At 37.9% G+C, this 14,363-nt stretch overlaps 1 protein-coding gene across 12 annotated transcripts in view; it reads left to right on the top strand.

The window, feature by feature from the left end:
* The window catches only part of TMEM117 (transmembrane protein 117), a 564,965-nt gene that overhangs the window by 336,506 nt on the left and 214,096 nt on the right, over nucleotides 1-14,363 (top strand). The window lies entirely within an intron of this gene.

Below are 14,363 nucleotides of genomic sequence, written 5' to 3'. Positions count from 1 at the left end.
AAAAAACAATCCATGTCTTATGGAACTTTGTCTTTTGTGGAGTCAACATTATGTATATCTGAAGAAGCTTAGACAGAAATGGTAGGAATATAGAGACAGCAAGAAGGGCACTTCCACCAGGCCGTGTGACAGTGATTCAACCCGATGTATGAAAAGTTATCTACATTAACACCCAGAAGCCTTGTAATTGATGATGACTTGTGCTTCCTAAATTGCATTCTGTTCACCTGCCTTTCAAAATGAAAAAAAAAAAAAAGTCTGTTTATTCTTGGATCTAACTCTGAGGGTTGATTTTTTTTCATGTACAAGCTACAAAAGTCATGGTCACTAAGTACTTGGAGGAAAATATACACTCTAAGCTATCTTTGTGCTTTAGCACTATTACTAAATATTGCTTCAGATGTATGGCATTTTGAACTCAATTAACAGCAAGTAAACAAAAAGTAGATTTTTCAATAATGTTGTAAAAATGAATATGATTTTGTAGATGTTTATTCACAACTTGCCTCAGAGTCAAGTGTGGCCTATTTTATGACACATTTACTTCGTATTGTTTCCTGTTTGTAAGTTCCCCATGTAGCTTGACTAAATAATATGTAATATTATAATTTTAGCAAGTATTCATTGAAGATATGTTTTGCTCCAGGCACTATGCTAAGAACTTACTCATTTAATCCTGATAACCCTGTAAGTAAGTGCTATTATTATAAGCATAGGTCTCTGAATTCAGGGCCCCAGTTACTAAGCATTATATTAGACTGTCTCTAGAAAAACAAAGGATACATCGGTGTGCAAATTCCAAATGATTATCCTTAATCCTTGTTTAGATAATGGTGCTAAACAAGAACGTGAGATTCTGGGAAATCATTCTACCCTATAGAATTCTGTGCAGGGGTTTTAAGAATCATAATTTAAAAGGAAATAAACTCTAATATTAAAAGTCTTTATAGACTATCTCTCTTTTAAAATATCTACTTACTATGTTTACAGATATTTTGTATCATTTAATGTATCTTCGAAGGCAGCCCGTTGATTATTGTTCAATGTGGCCAGTTACCAAGGTCACACGTATATCATTTGCAAAGATGAGCCATGCATATCTGAATGCCTCTATTATTGTTGTCATTAGCTACTCTTAGTTGCAATTGTTGTTTCAGAGGAGAGGAATCCATACTAGATTTCTCCTTAATCATCTTAGTACATTTTCCTTGAACGTTATTACTCAAATCTATGTATTACCAATCTCTGTTTATACAAGTGTGTTTATTTTTGACATATGTGATAACACAGTCCCAATGGATAATCTAAAGCATATTTTGAATGTTGTAAAATAATTTAATTAGTCACTGACAAATAGATAATATTCTTAAATGGAGAGCAAACTAAAATTCACACTTATTCTTGTAGTCATTGTTTCTGTAAAATTATTGATTATTAGGTAATATATTTGAGAGATGATTTTTATTGTTATGTTTCAGAAGTAATATTTCAAATCATGGAGAGCATAAAACAACTGGAGGAAGATTTAAATGCCGCTTTGAACATATTTTTTCCTATTTTATCCATTATATACCGTTAGATTATCTTGACAACAGTATTCATGGTTTTAAAAGAGAAAAATCTGATGCAAAATATTGAACATGGAAATTATGTAGGAAGCAAAAAATCTCCCTTTTTGTTCATACTTTTCAGATAAAAGGGATTTAGCAAGTGTAAAGGGCATTTGTTTTTTTAGCTCTAGGAGATAAAAATACAGAAATCATTGGCAAGGTTTTAAATGAAATAAAAGATAGTATTTACATACTATGTGTCACCCACTCAAAAAGAGGTATTTTCTTTTGGTTTTACCCTAGTTAAGGAGAGACATATTCGTGTAATAAATCTGTGGTGAAGAAATTTTGCAAAGGAAAGCTTTTATACATTGCAATGTGATTATGAGTTTAAACAGTACAACATGCAATTTTGTTGTAGTAAACTTACCTTTACCTAAGTGTAGCTGCTTTAACTCACAAATGCCTGTCAGAAACTATTTCGTTTGCAACTGTGTGTCTAAGTTCTTCCTGATTCTTAGTGATAGATGTCTCTACATTGGAAAGAATGGTTCCTATTTCTTTCTGTAATTGTGCAAAGATGAGTCTGCTATAACACATGGGCCTTTATGCCTGGGAGGAGACTAAATTGTGGTTGATTTGAAAACACTAAATGGGAAAGGGCAGACTATTTATAGAACTTCCCTTCCAAAGCCCCATTCCCAGCCCTTTTGTTAATTAAAAAGAATAAAAATTTAAAATCAAAATCCTAGGTTAATGCCATATACTGTTCTATTTTCCAGAGGGGCTACCAATATCCCTTTTCACTCACCTGTGTCTGAAGTAAATGTATACATAAACATAGACATAAAAAAAATAAGTAGTATGATATTTATATTAGCTTCTATCTCCCCACTTTATTTACTCTCTAGAGACACAATTTATATGCTTTTGAGGGGAAGCATCTTGGGATATTTCCCAAAGGCTCAACTATTTAAAAAATAAGGAAGACACTCTTCTGTGATTAGTCGGGGAATTGGTGGAGGAAGGAGTTGGGAGAGCTCATGGTCATTAGGGCTTCCTGGATAATTCAATTCCTTGCCTTGGAGACACACAAGAGATTTGTACCTTTCTGCCCCCTCTGATCACATGACTTGCTTAGACCAATTAAAATGTGAGTGAAAGAGGCTTGTGTCTACCTCTAGGTAGAAGCATTTAATTGCCAGCGAGAAGCACTGAAAGGGGCTCCTTTCTAGGTAGCCGTTGTGGAAGTCTGTGTCTAGCTGGAACACTTGTCATTCAGGTTCCCTGAATGACCTGGATAAGCCCAGCATCCTTTACAACACATGTAGTGTGAGCAAGGAATATACCTCTGCAAATGGTAAGCCATTGAGATTGGGGGATTATTTGATACTGCAACATAAACCAGCCTATCCTGATGTATCCAGTCACTGATCCCTGGAAATGGAGTGCTGTCACAGCAAAAAGCAGAAATTTTAGTCTTGAGGGCTGGACAGCAAATGGCAAGAAAACTAGTGAAGGCTGGAAAGATAGTAATACAGGTATTACAGTGGCAAAGCATTTGGTAAAAACTGTGGTCTGCGATTACTTAGATGCCTGGAAATTGGAAAACATAGAGCATTGCTGTGTGCATCTGTGTACAACTGTCCACTTCAATTCCACTCTGTTGCACAGAGAAAATTATGATGATTAGCATATTTATATGATTAGCATATTTATATTTTTTAAAAGTACTTTATCTAGTGCTCTCATGGTTTGGGTGGGCATCTTTAGATCATGATTAACTTTATTCTTGACTGAGAAACAAATGAGCTGCTGCTGGTTTTCCTGCTTTGAGTTTCATGGTTATTATTCAAGTCTAACAAGGTTGTTTAACTTTGACCATTCAAGAGCTAATCAAGAAACAATTATTGTCTTTTTTTTTTTAATGGGGAAACTTCTTTATTTTTTTTATTTTTATTTTTTAACATCTTTATTGGAGTATAATTACTTTAAAATGGTGTTTTAGTTTCTGCTTTAGAACAAAGTGAACCAGCTATACATATACATATATCTCCATATCTCTTCCCTCTCGCATCTCCCTCCCTCTCACACTCCCTATCCCACTCCTCTAGGTGGTCACAAAGCACCGAGCTGATCTCCCTGTGCTATGCGGCTGCTTCCCACTAGCTACCTATTTTACATTTGGTGGTGTATATATGTCCATGCCACTCTCTAGCTTTGTCCCAGCTTACCCTTCCCCCTCCCTGTGTCCTCAAGTACATTCTCTAGTAGGTCTGAGTCTTTATTCCCATCCTTCCCCTAGGTTCTTCATTACCATTTTTTTTTTTTAGATTCCATATATATGTGTTAGCATACGGTATTTGTTTTTCTCTTTCTGACTTCACTCTGTATGACAGACTCTAAGTCCATCCACCTCACTACAAATAACTCAATTTTGTTTCTTTTTATGGCTGAGTAATATTCCATTATATATATGTGCCACATCTTCTTTATCCATTCATCTGTCGATGGACACTAAGGTTGTTTCCATGTCCTGGCTATTGTAAATAGAGCTGCAATGAACATTGTGGTACATGACTCTTTTTGAATTATGGTTTTCTCAGGGTATATGTCCAGTAGTGGGATTGCTGGGTCATATGTTAGTTCTCTTTGTAGTTTTTTAAGGAACCTCCATACTGTTCTGCATAGTGGCTATATCAATTTACATTCCCACCAATAGTGCAGGAGGGTTGCCTTTTCTCCACACCCTCTCCAGCGTTTATTGTATGTAGGTATTTTGATGATGGCTATTCTGACCGGTGTGAGGTGATATCTCATTGTAGTTTTGATTTGCATTTCTCTAATAATTAATGATGTTGAGCATTCTTTCATTTGTTTGTTGGCAATCTGTATATCTTCTTTGGAGAAATGTCTATTTAAATCTTCTGCCCATGTTTGGATTGGGTTGTTTGTTTTTTTTGATATTGAGCTGCATTAGCTGCTTGTAAATTTTGGAGATTAATCCTTTGTCATTTGCTTCATTTGCAAATATTTTCTCCCATTCTGAGGGTTTTCTTTTCATCTTGTTTATGGTTTCCTTTGCTGTGCAAAAGCTTTTAAGTTTCATTGGGTCCCATTTGTTTATTTTTATTTCCATTTCTCTGGGAGGTGGGTCAAAAAGGATCTTGCTGTGATTTATGTCATAGAGTGTTCTGCCTATATTTTCCTCTATGAGTTTTATAGTGTCAGGCCTTACATTTAGGTCTTTAATCCATTTTGAGCTTATTTTTGTGTATGGTGTTAGGGAGTGTTCTAATTTTATTCTTTTCCATGTAGCTATCCAGTTTTCCCAGCACCACTTATTGAAGAGGCTGTCTTTTCTCCATTGTATATTCTTGCCTCCTTTATCAAAAGTAAGGTGACCCTATGTGTGTGGGTTTATCTCTGGGCTTTCTATTCTGTTCCATTGATCTATATTTCTGTTTTTGTGCCAGTACCATACTGTCTTGATTACCGTAGCTTTGTAGTATAGTCCGAACTCAGGGAGACTGATTCCTCCAGCTCCATTTTTCTTTCTCAAGATTGCTTTGGCTATTCGGGGTCTTTTGTGTTTCCGTACAAATTGTGAAATTTTTTGTTCTAGTTCTGTGAAAAATGCCATTGGTAGTTTGATAGGGATTGCATTGAATCTGTACATTGCTTTGAGTAGTATAGTCATTTTCACAATGTTGATTCTTCCAATCCAAGATCGTGGTATATCTCTCCATCTGTTTGTATCATCTTTAATTTCTTTCATCAGTGTCTTATAGTTTTCTGCATACAGGTCTTTTGTCTCCTTAGGTAGATTTTTTCCTAGGTATTTGATTCTTTTTGTTGCAATGGTAAATGGGAGTGTTTCCTTAATTTCACTTTGAGAAACAATTATTGTCTTAACATACATGTGTGGAAGAGTGACATGATAATAATAATAATAAATGGAATAAACTAATAAAAATGACCTGAGAATCAGGGGAAATGTCAGTTAGAAGGGTTTTAGTAATAGCTCTACTAATATCCAACTGTGTGACCTGTATGACTACTTTGAGTTTCCATTTTCTTTTCTGTAAAAGGGATGCTTTGTTATTTTTTGTGGTCCTTTTCAGCTCTACAATGCTATTTTCTACTGTAAGATTAAGGTGTGGGAGAGTGAGTAATTCTGTCTGCTTTGCTCCGGAGGCCAGAATATGGACTGCTATAGTCTGAATGTTTGTATCCCTCCAAAATTCCTGTGTTGAAATCCTAATGCCCTATGTGATGGTATTAGGCAGTGGGGCCTTTGGAAAGTGCTTAGGTCATGATGGTGGAGCCCTCAGAAATGGGATAAGTGAGTTTATAAAAAAGGCCTCACAGAGACCCCTAGCCCTTTCCACCATGTGAGGACACAGAGAGAAGGTGCCAGCTATGAATTAGGAAGGAGGCGCTTACCAAACATAACCATACTGGTGCCTTTATCTTGGACTTCCAGCCTCCAGAATTGTGAGAAATAAATATCTGTTGTATATAAGCCACCCAGTGTGTGATACTTTGTCATAAAAGCCCAAATGGACTAAGATATGAGTCAATGAGTGTTAAGTCACATGGAAGCAGCTTTGGATACATGTATGAAAGAATTCCCTAATAATGAGAGCGTCTGAGTGCTGAATGAGCCTGCCTGATGAACTGCTGAAATCCCCATCAGTGGAAGTATTCCTGCCAAGGCTACATAGTCTTTCAGGGATGCTATACAGGATTTTCACAATGAATGAGAAAAAAGTAAATCACTTAAAATTTTCATCAAACTTGAAGGTTCTGTGACTCGACATTTTTAACTAGAAAAGTACTGCATATTGATTTTTAATAGAGAGGATGCTAATTATATTTTAATATGCTCCATAATCCCATCATCATTATGAACAGAATTTTTACATTAGACAATGATTCATGAAAGGTTCCAGGGGCAACTAGATTATGCACAGCATTTTTCCTCACTTCCCAAATAATAAATTAGCCCATATCTTCTCTCTGGATGGATTTTGTCTTTTTGCCTTTAGCCTTCCTTCTATCTCAACATGTCTCTTTAATTAAAAGCTGCCTCTGTGAGGAAAAGCAGAACATTTTTAGCCCAAAGCATGTAATGTACCTACTGAATCAGTCACCTTAACTTTAAACATTGCACTAAATTAACAAGCTCCATTTAAATCTGGCTACTTCTCAGCAGAAGAATCCAAGGATATGCTTCACCTGGTTTTCTTGCTACATGTTGTTTCCTACTTCTGGCTAAAAAGATGATTGATGTTGCATTACTGTTTTGTTGAAGTAATGTGTTGTCATATTATTTAGAGATTTTCATTTAAAAAGTAAATTCTGTATTTATACCTGAGGGATTTAACTCTCAGGTGTATATTTATGCCTGGGCATTAACACAATCCCATGCCCTTCGAGACTTAATTTTGCTGAATTAAGAGCAAGTCTTGTTTGCATTTAACTTATTTAAGTAAATACTTAAGCTCTGAGTACAATATGAAATAGTGGTTAGAAGCAGACTCTGAAGCCAGTTGCCTGGCTTTCGGTCCTGGTTTTACTACTTACTATTGTGTTAGTTGTTTTAACTGGTATTATGACATGTTATGACTGGTATTATGAGCACCAGGTGCTCTCCATGTTGCTGAGAATACAACTTTGAGAGAGAAAATAAGGACTCTGACAGCATAATTTTCTATCCAGTGAGAAATATGGGGGCAGGAGGTAATACCCACCAAGGTGTAGGTTCAAGGTGAGCTCTCAGGATGGTTTTGCTAGGGCTGAAGTGTCATCTCAGGATAAGTAGGGGCCAGAAACATGGTGATTGGTTAGGTATGTCGAGTGAGGCAGAGAGAGAAGTTTAGGGTATCATTGAGTAGTTAGGCTTGAGCAGCTGAACAGGAGCTTATGTTATTCACTGAGACAGGAGATCCTGGTGGAGAACTGAGGCTTAAATGGAGGCATAATGAATCCAGGCTTGAGCATGCTGAACTTGATGTACTAATTGAGATACCTAGTAAGCAGGGTCCTTATATGGAATCTGAAGCTGAGGAGTGAGGGAGTGAGGTCTGAGACAGAAATATAACTAACATTTATTTCTTGGTTTACATTTTTATACTTTTGTAGATGTCATTATCTACATGTATGGGGTGTTTGAGCAGGTGTACAGTGAAAATAAAAGATCTACTAGAGTAAACCTACAGAGCTCTTTTATTTGGGAGCAGGCAGAAGAGGCATCTGGAGAGAAGACAGAGAAAGAGGGGACAAAAAGAATGAAAAGTCCAAAAAAGGTGTGTCATAGATGCCAAGAGAAGAGAGAATATCAAGAGATATAACAATGTCAATAGTCAAATGCTAGCAATATATCAAATAATATCAAAATTCAAAGTGTCTATGGGATTTCACTCTAAGAGGACCATCAGTGATGAGCTTGGCAAGAATGTTTTTGCAGAATGTTGCTGATAGATGCTAGACTTGTACCGGGTCAACCCACGATTAGGACAGGAGGAAATAGGAACAGGGAGGATATTCAGAAGGTGAGAGAGAAGGCTGGAGAGATATCTATATTTAAACATAAATAATCCCCAGGAAAATTTTAAATGTATTTACTGATTTGGCTATTAATTGATTTGTCTTGTCCAGAGCATATTCATTTTTCTCCCAAGAGATAGAGGTCATTTCGAATTACTTGTTGCCCAGGTACTGAATAAAAGGCTCTTAAATTAAATTCTGTGGCGAAATTTCACTCTTTGTTATTCTCATTTTTTAGTAGAAAGATAGAGAATAAATAGTTCATAGGGTTTTAAATTTAAAAACCTTTAAAAATTTAAAGAAATGCATTAAAATCAAAATGGTGGCTAAGTTCTCTACATATTTATGCTCAGATCACATTACTTGAGAGCAGGATAGCATCTCACTTATCGTGTCCCTAGGACTTAGCATGGTGCCTGGCACACAGTAAGCATTAAATACACTCTTGCTGAATTAACTACTTTGGTGAGGACTTTCAAATATATAATACTCTAGGACAGTTTTGAAAATTTCTTTAGATAGAGGACTTCACTGAAGACAATAAAAGGATGATTAAAAGTATTTTGACTTTGTGATTAACTGATGCTTTATAAGAAGATATATAATCCTCATGAATTTTTTTCTGAAAAATTTTTAGAAATATTTATTTTCAGTATTTTTAAAAAATCGTCTTGGTTGCAAATTATGTGCCTTACCTACAACTAGAAGGTGCATTTAAAAATCGTGGGATATGTTTCTACAGTGATGCAATGTCAGCCCCACACTGACCGTGAGGGTCTTTAACTTAGGATCTTTTCCTCATCTCTTAAAGGTGAGTAAGGTTTAAGGAAAAAGGATTAATTAAACAGTGTTACATTAGTTACTAGTAACCTCCCTATTATAGGCCTTCATTCTAATAGCTAAAGCCTGGAATAGCAACTCTGAGTCCAAGAACAATCCTCCAATTTATGAATCTTTGAAAGAAAATGCCCTTTAATAAAGGCTTGGAGATACTGCATAGTTTTTCTGTATAACAGCTGTTGGTAGAACATAGTTATTCCTCTTCAGTCTTAGATTTATTGGTTGAATGGAATACTCCCCTGAGCTGGGAGACCTAAGTCATACTTATTAAATTTCTAAAGTATAGGTCATGTTTTCAAAGGTCCCTGAGTTCATATATAATAGTATAAATGCACAAAATTAAAATAGAAACAATAAATTCTAGAAGAATAGAAAGCAACATTTAACCAAGTTTAGTGACTCGATCCATTTCAGCAGTGTGGGAAACCCTGCCTGTCTTTTCCTTCTTTGTCATGAGTGTGTGCCCCCTGTCGCACCATCTCTAATAGACGAAAAATGCAAATCTTTCATATTAACAAAACTCCAAGTATTTCTATGACTCCATCTGTTAGAAAGCCCAGATATTATTTTCACTTTTGCTATTTCCCCACATCTCCCAGTAACCATTGGTAGAATTCTTTGAGGTATTTATCTTCATCCTGCAAATATTTACAAAGTGGCCACAATACAAATGTCTTAGAGTAAAATGTCTTTGCTAGCATAAAAATCCTCCTTAAAAACATGTTTGTTTTTATGTGCTTTGGTCAAACCTGCCTATTAGGATTAAGGTTTCCTATTCAGGAGACAATTATCATATCAGAAGAGCTGTCATTCTTTATTTAAATCCCTCCCATTAGCTTTTTGTAGATTGAATGGGCCGAGAAAAACATCTCGGTGTCACCAAGGTACAGCTGGTTGTTTAGTGCCCATGATTCACTATGGTTCACATCCAATGCTGAGATCTGCAAGCCACCAATTCAGTTTTTTGGTACATTAGTCACTGTTGGAAACTCACAACTGATCGATTTTCAAACCAGAATTGCTGGTGACTAATACTCCGATGTTCTCTGCAAGGCAACTCTTTTACCATTATCAACTGGAAGTGAATCATTGTTTATTTCATGAACCACTGATCAAAATTAAGGGAGATGAAGAGTGCAGGCAGGGTTCATCCAAAACAAGCTGAGGCCTCTGACAGTCCCCATCAATGTGCAGTTTCTTTCTGGTACCAGACTGCTGCTATCACCCAGATCTAATATGAATTCACCCCATTAGCTCTGGTCCCAAAATGCCAGCTCTTGTTTTCAGAGTATCCTATTCCTACATTCCCCCCACCCCTGCTGGCCAGAGCTCCCTGTGCCTTCTTTCTTTAGAAGAAGGGATGGAGGCATTAACCATATTAAAGGCTGAGATGCTTTGATGTTTGCTGTTGCACCTAGGAAGCTTTCTGATGAACTAGAGGTAGAATGTATAGGCAGGTGTCAAATCAGATGCGGCACTCTGAGTTTGTCCTCACATGTATATTTATTAGCCTAAAGGTTAAATATAGTCTGATTATAATGGCTGGGCATATAAGTAACCCACATTCTGGAAACCAAACAAGAACCAATGTCTCCATACGTAAGCTGGATGAAGCTTTGCTATTGAGTGAAAAACAAAAATTCAAGCTTGTCTCATACATCCATTCAATCATTCATATTTGTTGACTCTGTTAGGTAGTCTACTGGGAATGCAACAGTGAATAGGAAACATACCTAGTTCTTGCCCTCATGTAAGACTTACTGTATATCTTACCAACTAGCTTGTTGGTAGGATAGAAAAAAAAGAAATAATTTTAAAAAATTATAAATAACAGTAAGTTCTAGGAAGGAAACAAATGTCAGGGACTGTACCCCTTTCCAGTTCTCTCCCTCTTCAGGTCACATTTCTTGAAAGACTTGCCCACACTCACTCTCCACCTTGTTATTTGCCAATTACACTGTCATCTCTTCTCTTCTACTCCATGGTGGTTTCTTGCCATCAGTTCTCCTGAATTTCAGCTTGTGTCACACTTCCACTGCACAAACCAGCACTGTTTTGGAGGTTAATCAAGCATTGGTGACTTTGGTGGGCCATCTTTTATTTAAAGTGGGCAGGTATGGAAGGACATAATTGAAAAGTAATACTTTGACTTTTTTTTCCATCATTTTCAAAACTCAGGTTTATTGAGATATAATTTACATAAAATAAAATTTTATTTGCAAAATTTTAAGGTACATGGGAGTTTGGGATTAGCATAACATTGTGCTAATTAACACAACATTGTAAATCAACTATACTTAAATTAAAAAAAAAACACACATGGAGAGGGACTTCCCTGGTGGCGCAGTGACCAAGAATCTGCCTGCCAAGGCAGGGGACACGGGTTCGATCCCTGGTCCGGGAAGATCCCACATGCCATGAAGCAACTAAGCCCGTGCTCCACAACTACTGAGCCTGTGCTTCACAGCCCAGGAGCCACAACTACTGAAGCCCACGTGCCACAACTACTGAAGCCCGCACACCTAAAGCCTGTGCTCTGCAACAACAGAAGCCACCGCAATGAGAAGGCTGCACACCACAACGAAGAGCAGCCCCCGCTTACCACAACGAAGACCCAACACAGTCAAAAACAAAATGTAAACAAATAAATAATATCCTGTGATAAACCACAATGGAAAAGAACAGGAAATATAATGCATATTTATGTAAAACCAAATCACCCCTGCACAGCAGAAACCAACACAACACTGCATATCAACTATACCTCAATAAAATAAATTTTTAAAAAGTGGTATACCTGATGAAAGGCAAGTACAGTAATCCATGGGCATAGCAGGTGGACTTAACCCAATCTCGGGAATCAGAAAGTTGCTCAAGCATTCCAGGAAAGGAAAGAATGTGTGCCAAGCTCTGAGGGGGCAAGCAGGGTGACCTTGATGAAACAAGTGAAGTCCGATAAGCCTAGAGCCTCATAAGCAGCACAGGGGACCAAGCTCATTACCGTAGGGGAGGGCCTGGGACTTTGTGTTTTTGCCAAGTTCTCCAAGCTCTCCTGACGCCCTGAGAACCACGGCCTTAGAAGAGTACTGCATGAGGCTCTGTTTCCCACACCAGGCCTCACCGGATGGAACTTGCCTCCTAACAGATCTTGCGTGAAGTCTCCACATTGTGCAATCCTCTATCACTTCTTCAATTTTTTTGCAGACTGTGGGGTTTTTTTTTATTATTATATGCCTTCATTTATTACTATTGTTTTTTAAATTGATGTATAGTTGACTTACGATGCTGTGCCAGCCTCAGGTGCTCAGCAAAGTGATTCAGTTATACATATACATATATACATATATATACACATATATATTCTTTTTCACGCTCTTTTCCATCATGATCCATCACAGGACATTGAACACAGCTCCCCATGCCATCCAGCAGGACCCCATTATCTGCTTTATATATAGTAGTTTTATGCCTGTATTTTAAAAATCAGCTTTCTTCAGGTGCAATTTATATACAACAAATTTTACCAACTTTAAGTAAGAAATTTCAATGAATTTTGACAAATGTATACAGTTTTAAAACCACCATCACCCAAAAAAGTTATTTTGTGCCCTTTGCAGTCAATCCTCTTCCCCATTCCCAGCCCTGGGCAACCACTAATCAGTTTTCTGAAACAATAGTTTTGCCTTTTCTATAATTTCATATAAATGAAATTATACAGTATGTGGTCTTCCATGTCTAAGTTCTTTCATTTGTATAATGCCTTTGAGATTCATCATTTTGATGTGCATATCAGTAGTTCATTCCTTTTAGTTGCTAATTCATATTCCATTGTGTGGATGACCATGGTTGTTCACCAGTGGATGGACGTGTGGGTTGTTTCCAATGTTTGTCTATTACAGATAAAAATTCTATTAAAAAATCGTATGAGTTTTTGTAGGAATGTGTTTTCATTTGTCTTCAGTAAATACCCAGGAGAGAGATCGCCAGGTCACATGGTAAATGTATGTTTAACTTTGTAAGAAACGGCCCAACTCCTTTCCAAAGTGGTCATTTTGTGTCCCACCTAAAGTGTGTGAGCGTTCCAGTTCCTCCACGTCCATGTCAACTCTTGGTCTGTCAGTCATTTTTTTTTTTTTTTTTGCGGTACACGGGCCTCTCCCGTTGCAGAGCACAGGCTCCGGATGCGCAGGCTCAGCAGCCATGGCTCACGGGCCCAGCCGCTCCGCGACATGTGGGATCTTCCCGGACCGGGGCACGAACCCGTGTCCCCTGCATCGGCAGGCGGACTCTCAACCACTGTGCCACCAGGGAAGCCCTGTCAGTCATTTTTTTTTTTAATTTTTATTGAATTATAGTTGATTTACAGTGTTTTGCTGTTTCAAGTGCACAGTAAAGTGATTCAGTTATACTTTTTCAGATTCTTTTCCATTATAAGTTATTACAAGATGTTGAATATAGTTCCCTGTGCTACACAGCAGGTCCCTGTTGGTTATCCATTCCACATGTGTGTGTATGTTAATCCCAAACTCCCAATCCATCCCTCCCCACCCTCGCTATCCCCACCAGTAACCGTAAGTTTGTTCTCTATGTCTGTGAGTCTGTTTCTGTTTTGTGGATAAGTTCATTTGTATCATATTTTCGATTCCACATATAAGTGATATCATATGATATTTGTCTTTCTCTGACATCAGTCTTTTTAATTTTACCTGTTTCAGATTGTGTTTTAATAAAATCACTCTTCCGGCAGGAAGGAAAATGAGTTTGAAGGGACAAAAGACCCACTGGGTGGCTCTTGCGGGAGCCTAGGTGGGAGGCTCTGAGAGAATTAGAAAACCTACGGTCTACTTTCTCATCAGCAGACAGAGGGGCTGCAGGAAAGGAATTGTAAAGAAGAATTTACCTTTGAATGTACCAGGCACACTGATTTCACAGAGGAAACATGGACCTGACCAGCATTGAACAGGGAGCGAGTGGCAGGGCCAGAGGAAATGACTGTCCTGTGGATACCTGCTCCTGACCCTGCCTTGGGGACTGGGGACCCCAGCGGTAGAAGGGCAGGGGCAAGGTAAAGAGGTAGTTCTTTTGTCCTTAGCTGAGATGATGAAGTAAATCCTCACAGGAAGGGAGTTATAAGTAGTGGTTAGTTGTCTGTAAAATTAATTCCAACAGCGTTCGATTCATTCAATATTCATTTTCAAAGTGGCTGAACTTGACGGGCACTGCGTCCTGTCTGGGAGCACAGACTTCCTGTCCAGTTCCTCACAGTTAGGGGAATTCCCTGGCGGTCCAGCAGCCAGGACTCGGCACTCCCACCACCAGGGCCCCAGGCCCGATCCCTGGCCAGGGAACCGAGATCCCGCAAGCCGCTTGGTGCGGCCAAAAAAAAAAAAAAAAACTTGCTTGCACACAGGTTAGTGAGTG

This window comes from Lagenorhynchus albirostris, chromosome 11 (assembly GCF_949774975.1).
Source record: "Lagenorhynchus albirostris chromosome 11, mLagAlb1.1, whole genome shotgun sequence".
Classification (NCBI taxonomy): Eukaryota; Metazoa; Chordata; class Mammalia; order Artiodactyla; family Delphinidae; genus Lagenorhynchus; species Lagenorhynchus albirostris.
Note: the sequence above shows the minus strand (reverse complement) of the source record. Positions and strands in the feature narration are given on the sequence as shown.